Genomic DNA, 7,535 nt, shown 5'->3' with positions numbered 1-7,535 from the left:
TTTCCATTTGCCTCCCATTTTCCTCTCCCCCACTTCACCCTTCCCGTTTTATTCGCCCTCTCTCTCTATCCTCCCTATCTTTCTCTAGTTGCCTCTTTTTGCCCGTTCTTGTTTGCTTGTGTGTTGGATTGCTTGCTTGTCATGATGGCTCTTCCCTGATTTGGTGATCTTCACCTTAAAAGGTTAGAAGAAATCAAAAGCAACGTTAGGAGTTTTATGGTCTTGCAATTTGAGCATAATAGTTTCTTTAGAAACGAGCTTAAGGAACAAAAAAGCTTTATGGGTTATATGAATAAAGAGCTCGATGATATTTCTGAAGAATTTTATGGTTTGATATCCCAAATTGCTTGTCTTGAGAAGTTAATAGCTGAAGTTTCGGATAAGCAGGCTACCTTAGTTAATGAGATGGCCGCTAAGCCAGAAGACCATGATAATAAAGATGAAGATCTAAAAGTTATTGATGTGTCCCCTATTGAATCTTTGTTTTGCACTATGAATCTTGATAATGATGGGACTGAATATGATCCACCATTACATAGAAGGCGTTCAAAAAATTCGGTGTTTTTAGATCTTGATGCTAAAATTGATAAAAGTGGGATTGAAGAGATCAAAACTCTAGATATTAATGAATCTACTATTTTGGATTACAAGGAATTTAATTATGACAATTGCTCTTTGATAGATTGTATTTCCTTGTTGCAATCCGTGCTAAATTCTCCTAATGCGTATAGTCAGAATAAAGCTTTTACCAAACATATCGTTGATGTTTTGATGCAATCTTATGAAGAAAAACTTGAGTTGGAAGTTTCTATCCCTAGAAAACTTTATGATGAGTGGGAACCTACTACTAAAATTAAAATTGAAGATGATGAATGCTATGCTTTGTGTGATTTGGGTGCTAGTGTTTCCACGATTCCAAAGACTTTGTGTGATTTGTTAGGTTTCCGTGATTTTAATGATTGCTCTTTAAACATGCACCTTGCGGATTCCACTATTAAGAACCTATGGGAAGAATTAATGATGTTCTTATTGTTGTAAATAGGAATTATGTGCCCGTAGATTTTATCGTTCTTGATATAGATTGCAATCCTTCATGTCCTATTATTCTTGGTAGACCTTTCCTTAGAACGATTGGTGCAACTATTGATATAAAGGAGGAAATATTAGATTCCAATTTCTGTTAAGAAAAGGCATGGAACACTTCCCTAGAAATAAAATTAAATTACCTTACGAATCTATTATGAGAGCCACTTATGGATTGCCTACCGAATATGGCAATACCTAGATCTATCCTTGCTTTTTATGCCTAGCTAGGGGCATTAAACGATAGCGCTTGTTGGGAGGCAACCCAATTTTATTTTTATTCATTGCTTTTTGCTCCTATTTAGTAATAAATAATTTATCTAGCCTCTGTTTTGGTTGTGTTTTTTGTGTTTAATTAGTGTTTGTGCGAAGTAGAACCATTGGGAAGACTTGGGGAAAGTCTTGTTAATCTTGCTGTAAGAAACAGAAACTTTAGCGCTTACTAGAACTGCTGCCATTGTTATTTGGAAAGTGCTATTTAGTTAATTATTTTTGCAGATGATTAATAGATAAATTAATCACGTCCAGCAATTTATTTTAAAATTTTTGGGTTTCCAGATCTTCCACTAGCTATACATTACTACAGACTGTTCTGTTTTTGACAAATTCTGTTTTTTCGTGTGTTGTTTGCTTATTTTGATGAATCTATGGCTAGTAAAATAGTTTATAAATCATAGAGAAGTTGGAATACATAAGGTTTAACACCAATATAAATAAATAATGAGTTCATTATAGTACCTTGCAGTGGTCTTTTGTTTTCTTTCGCTAACGGAGCTCACGAGATTTTCTACTTTTTGTTTTGTGTTGTGAAGTTTTCAAGTTTTGGGTAAAGATTTGATTGATTATGGAACTAGGAGTGGCAAGAGCGTAAGCTTTGGGATGCCCATGGCACCCCCAAGATAATCTAAGTACACCAAAAAGCCAAAGCTTGGGGATGCCCCGGAAGGCATCCCCTCTTTCGTCTACTTCTATCGGTAACTTTACTTGGAGCTATATTTTTATTCACCAATTGATATGTGTTTTTCTTGGAGCGTCTTGTATTATTTGAGTCTTTATTTTTTAGTTTACCACAATCATCTTTTCTGTACACACCTTTTGAGAGAGACACACATTATTCGGAAATTATTAGAATACTCTATGTGTTTCACTTATATCTTTTGAGTTATATAGTTTTGCTCTAGTACTTCACTTATATCTTTTAGAGCACGGTGGTGGATTTGTTTAACAGAAACTATTGATCTCTCATGATTCACTTATATTATTTTGAGAGTCTTAAATAGCATGGTAATTTTCTTAAATAATCATAATATGCTAGGTATTCAAGATTAGTAAAAACTTTCTTATGAGTGTTTTGAATACTAAGAGAAGTTTGATGCTTGATGATTGTTTTGAGATATGGAGGTAGTGATATTAAAGTTGAGTAGTTGTGAAATTGAGAAATACTTGTGTTGAAGTTTGCAAGTCCCGTAGCATGCACGTATGGTAAACTTTATGTAACAAATTTGAAACATGAGGTGTTCTTTGATTGTCTTCCTTATGAGTGGCGGTCGGGGACGAGCGATGGTCTTTTCCTACCAATCTATCCCCCTAGGAGCATGCGCATAATGCTTGGTTTTTGATGACTTGTAGATTTTTTCAATAAGTATGTGAGTTCTTTATGACTAATTTTGAGTCCATGGATTATACGCACTCTCACCTTTACGTCATTGCGAGCCTCTTCGGTCCCGTGCATTGCCCTTTCTCACATAGAGAGTTGGTGCAAACTTCGCCGGTGCATCCAAACCCGGTGATATGATACGCTCTTTCACACATAAACCTCCTTATATCTTCCTCAAAACAGCCACCATACCTACCTATTATGGCATTTCCATAGCCATTCAGAGATATATTGCCATGCAACTTTCCACCATCCCTTTTATCATGACACGTTCATCATTGTTATATTGCTTTGCATGATCATGTACTTGACATCGTATTTGTGGAAAAGCCACCGTTCATAATTTTTCATACATGTCACTCTTGATTCATTGCATATCCCGGTACATCGCCGGAGACATTTATATAGAGTCATACCTTGTTCTAGTATCAAGTTGTAATCATTGAGTTGTAAATAAATAGAAGTGTGATGATCATCATTTAATAGAGCATTGTCCCAATAAAAAAAGAGAAAGGCCAAATAAAAAAGGAGAAGGCCCAAAAAAAGATAAATAAAAAGGGACAATGCTACTATCTTTTTTTCCGCACTTGTGCTTCAAAGTAGCACCATGATCTTCATGATAGAGAGTCTCTTGTTTTGTCACTTTCATATACTAGTGGGAATTTTTCATTATAGAACTTGGCTTGTATATTCCAATAATGGGCCTCCTCAAGTGCCCTAGGTCTTCGTGAGCAAGAAAGTTGGATGCACACCCACTAGTTTCTTTTGTTGAGCTTTTATACATTTATAGCTCTAGTGCATCCATTGCATGGCAATCCCTACTCCTTGCATTAACATCAGTTGATGGGCATCTCCATAGCTCATTGATTAGCCTCGTTGATGTGAGACTTTCTCCTTTTTGTCTTCTCCACAAAACCCCATCATTATACTCTATTCCACCCATAGTGCTATATCCATGGCTCACGCTCATGTATTGCGTGAAGGTTTATAAAGTTTGAGATTACTAATGTATGAAACAGTTTCTTGGCTTGTCATCGGGGTTGTGCATGATGAGAGCATTCTTGTGTGACAGAAATGGAGCATGATTAAACTATATGATTTTGTAGGGATGAACTTTCTTTGGCCATGTTATTTTGAGAAGACATAATACCTTAGTCAGTATGCTTGAAGTATTATTATTTCTATGTCAATATTAAACTTTTATCTTGAATCTTTCAGATCTGAATATTCATGCCACAATTAAGAAGAATTACATTGAAATTATGCCAAGTAGCATTCCACATCAAAAATTATGTTTTTATCATTTACCTACTCGAGGCCAAGAAGGAATTAAGCTTGGGGATGCTTGATACGTCTCCAACGTATCTATGCTATATTATCTTCAGTTTTGGACATTATTGGGCTTTATTATCCACTATTATATTATTTTTGGGACTAACCTATTAACTGGAGGCCCAGCTCATAATTGTTGTTTGTTTGCCTATTTTAGGGTTTCGAAGAAAAGGAATATCAAACGAAGTCCAAACGGAATGAAACCTTCAGGATCGTGATTTTTGGAACGAACAAGATCTAGGAGACTTGGACCCTACATCAAGCAACCAACAGGGAGGCCACGAGGTAGGGGGCACGCCTACCCCCCCAGGCGCGCCCTCCACCCTTGTGGGCCCCCTGTTGCTCCACCAACATACTTCTTCGTCCTATATATACCTACGTACCCCCAAACGATCAGATACGGAGCCAAAACCCTAATTCCACCGCCGTAACTTTCTGTATCCACGAGATCCCATCTTTGGGCCTCTTTCGGAGCTCCGCCGGAGGGGGCATCGATCACGGAGGGCTTCTACATTAACACCATAGCCCTTCCGATGAAGTGTGAGTAGTTTACCTCAAACCTTCGGTTCCATAGTTATTAGCTAGATGGCTTCTTCTATATTTTTGGATCTCAATAGAAAGTTCTCCCCCTCTCTTGTGGAGATCTATTCGATGTAATATTCTTTTGTGGTGTGTCTGTTGAGACCGATGAAGTGTGGGTTTATGATCAAGTTTGTCTATGAACAATATTTGAATATTCTCTGAATACTTTTATGTATGATTGGTTATCTTTGCAAGTCTCTTCGAATTATCAGTTTGGTTTGGCCTACCAGATTGATCTTTCTTGCAATGGGAGAAGTGCTTAGCTTTGGGTTCAATCTTGCGGTGTCCTTTCCCAGTGACAGTAGGGGCAGCAAGGCACGTATTGTATTGTTGCCATCGAGGATAACAAGATGGGGTTTTCATCATATTGCATGAGTTTATCCCTCTACATCATGTCATCTTGCATAAAGCGTTACTCTATTCTTATGAACTTAATACTCTAGATGCATGCTGGATAGCGGTCAATGTGTGGAGTAATAGTAGTAGATGCAGGCAGGAGTCGGTCTACTTGTCTTGGACATGATGCCTATATACATGATCATACCTAGATATTCTCATAACTATGCTCAATTCTGTCAATTGCTCAACAGTAATTTGCTCACCCACCGTACCTATGTTCTTGAGAGAAGCCACTGGTGAAACCTATGGCCCCCGAGTCTATCTTCATCATATTAATCTTCCAATACTTAATTATTTTCTTTGCTTTTATTTTACTTTGCATATTTATCATAAAAATACCAAAAATGTTATCTTATCATATCTCACTCTCGTAAGTGACCGTGTAGGGATTGACAACCCATTATCGCGTTGGTTGCGAGGATTTATTTGTTTTGTGCAGGTGTGATGGACTCGCGTGTAGCCTCCTACTGGATTGATACCTTGGTTCTCAAAAACTGAGTGAAATACTTATGCTACTTTGCTGCATCACCCTTTCCCCTTCAAGGGAAAACCAACACAGTGCTCAAGAGGTAGCAAACACTAATGGATAAGAGGTAAACTTATCTGTTTGGATTGTCGGGGATCACTGTGTCGTGCAATCTTCTCGTCCCTTGTCGGAGTCAAGTTCACGGCAAGAACCTGCAACTCCATGTAGATGATAATGAATGAAGGATGCAATCCTCTCTATATGCATATTAAAATGCTCATGAAATGCTTATGAAGTGATCTGGGTGTGCTCGTGCATACATGCGATCTTGATCGAGGGCCCCCCACAGTGCTTGTTTATTTTCTCTTGCACGGGGTCATCGCCCCGGCTTTGTACAAGGGGTTACATGCAACTAAGGCAAGACATGTACAAAAGGGTGGCTGCCGGGCAGCCTTGCACCATACGGATAGTACTTACGGAGATGCTCAATATTCCATGAGTTTTGCAACTGTTTGCCATCCCCGATCTCCAGACAGACTACACCAGGTCTGGTGACTCGTACCACCTGGTAAGGGCCTTCCCACTTTGGTGACAGCTTGCTTGTACCCTTGGCGGACTGAACGCACCTAAGGACAAGGTCAGCTTCCTCAAAACACCGCGCATGAACCCTACGGCTATGACAGCTTGCTGGTAGCGTGCAGCACACATAGCAGCCCGGAGACGGTTTTCCTCGAGTAGCACAGCATTGTCAGGCCGGTGTTAATCTTGCGCTACTTCATCGTAGGCAAGCACTCAAGGGGACCTCTCAATGATTTCCATGGGGACAACTGCTTTTGCCCCGCAAACCAAGGAGAAAGGAGTCTGCCCGGTTGCTCAGTTAGGTGCCATTCTGAGGGACTAGAGAACTACCGGCAGCTCCTCGATCCACCGCCTACCGTGCTTCCGCAACATATCAAAAGTTTGTGTATTGAGTTCGCGGAGCACTTCAGCGTTCGCCCTCTCAGCTTGTCCATTGATCTGGGGGTGCCACAGAAGCGAATAAGATTTTACATCCGAGGGTAAGAACTTATTGCATGAAGGCTTGGCTCGTGAACTGGGTGCCGTTGTCAATGATGATCCTTGCCGGAACTCCGAAATGATACACCAATTCTTTCAAGAACTTAATAGCTGACTGAGCAGTCACCTTTCTCACGGGAGTCACTTCCGGCCACTTTGTAAACTTGTTGATGGCTATGAACAATAATTCAAAGCCCCCCGATTGCTCGAGGGAAGGGGCCGAGGATATCGATCCCCCAGACTGAAAAATAGCCATGATAGAGGGATTGTCTGAAGAGCTTGGGCAGGCAGGTGTATTTTCTTGGAATGGAACTGGCAGGCTTCACATTTCGTGACAAACTCAACCACATCTTGGAGGGCTATGGTCCAATTGAATCCTTGTCGGAATGCTTTCCCAACTAATGCCCTTGATCCAATGTGGGAGCCGCACATTCCTCTGTGATTCTCATCCAGCAGTTCCTTTCCATCCTCCCGGCAAACACGCTTCAATTTCACAGTGTTGGGCCTTCTTCTATATAGAGTCACATTGACAAACTCATACATACTGGCCCTCCAGTCTACTCTTTAGCTTCATCTTGGTTGAGAGGGAGTTCTCTGGTTTGGAGGAAGTGGACAATGTGCCTTGCCCAAGTTGGACCCTGGGGCCAGCAACGAGGACAAGCGGCACCTCCTCTTCTACGGCAGCACCAGCCTTGTTTGCGAGGTCCATAGGCCTGGCTAGCAGGGGTGGTCCAGCAGGCTGTGAGGAGTTTTTTTGGCAGTGACTCTGCCAGGAGCGGATGGCTCTGCTAGAAGAGGTTTACCATAGTCCAACTTTCTACTCTTCCAGGCCATTGTGGCTGGTGATGTGGAGGGTTGAGATAGATGGAGAACAAAAGTTCCTGGTTCCACAGGAAGCTTCTGCGCAGCACACTTTGACAGGTGATGAGCTATGCTGTTTTCCGCACGGGGTACGTGCTC

The sequence above is a fragment of the Triticum aestivum genome, chromosome 4A (genome assembly GCF_018294505.1).
Source record: "Triticum aestivum cultivar Chinese Spring chromosome 4A, IWGSC CS RefSeq v2.1, whole genome shotgun sequence".
NCBI classification, from domain to species: Eukaryota; Viridiplantae; Streptophyta; class Magnoliopsida; order Poales; family Poaceae; genus Triticum; species Triticum aestivum.
This window is presented reverse-complemented; position numbering follows the sequence as displayed.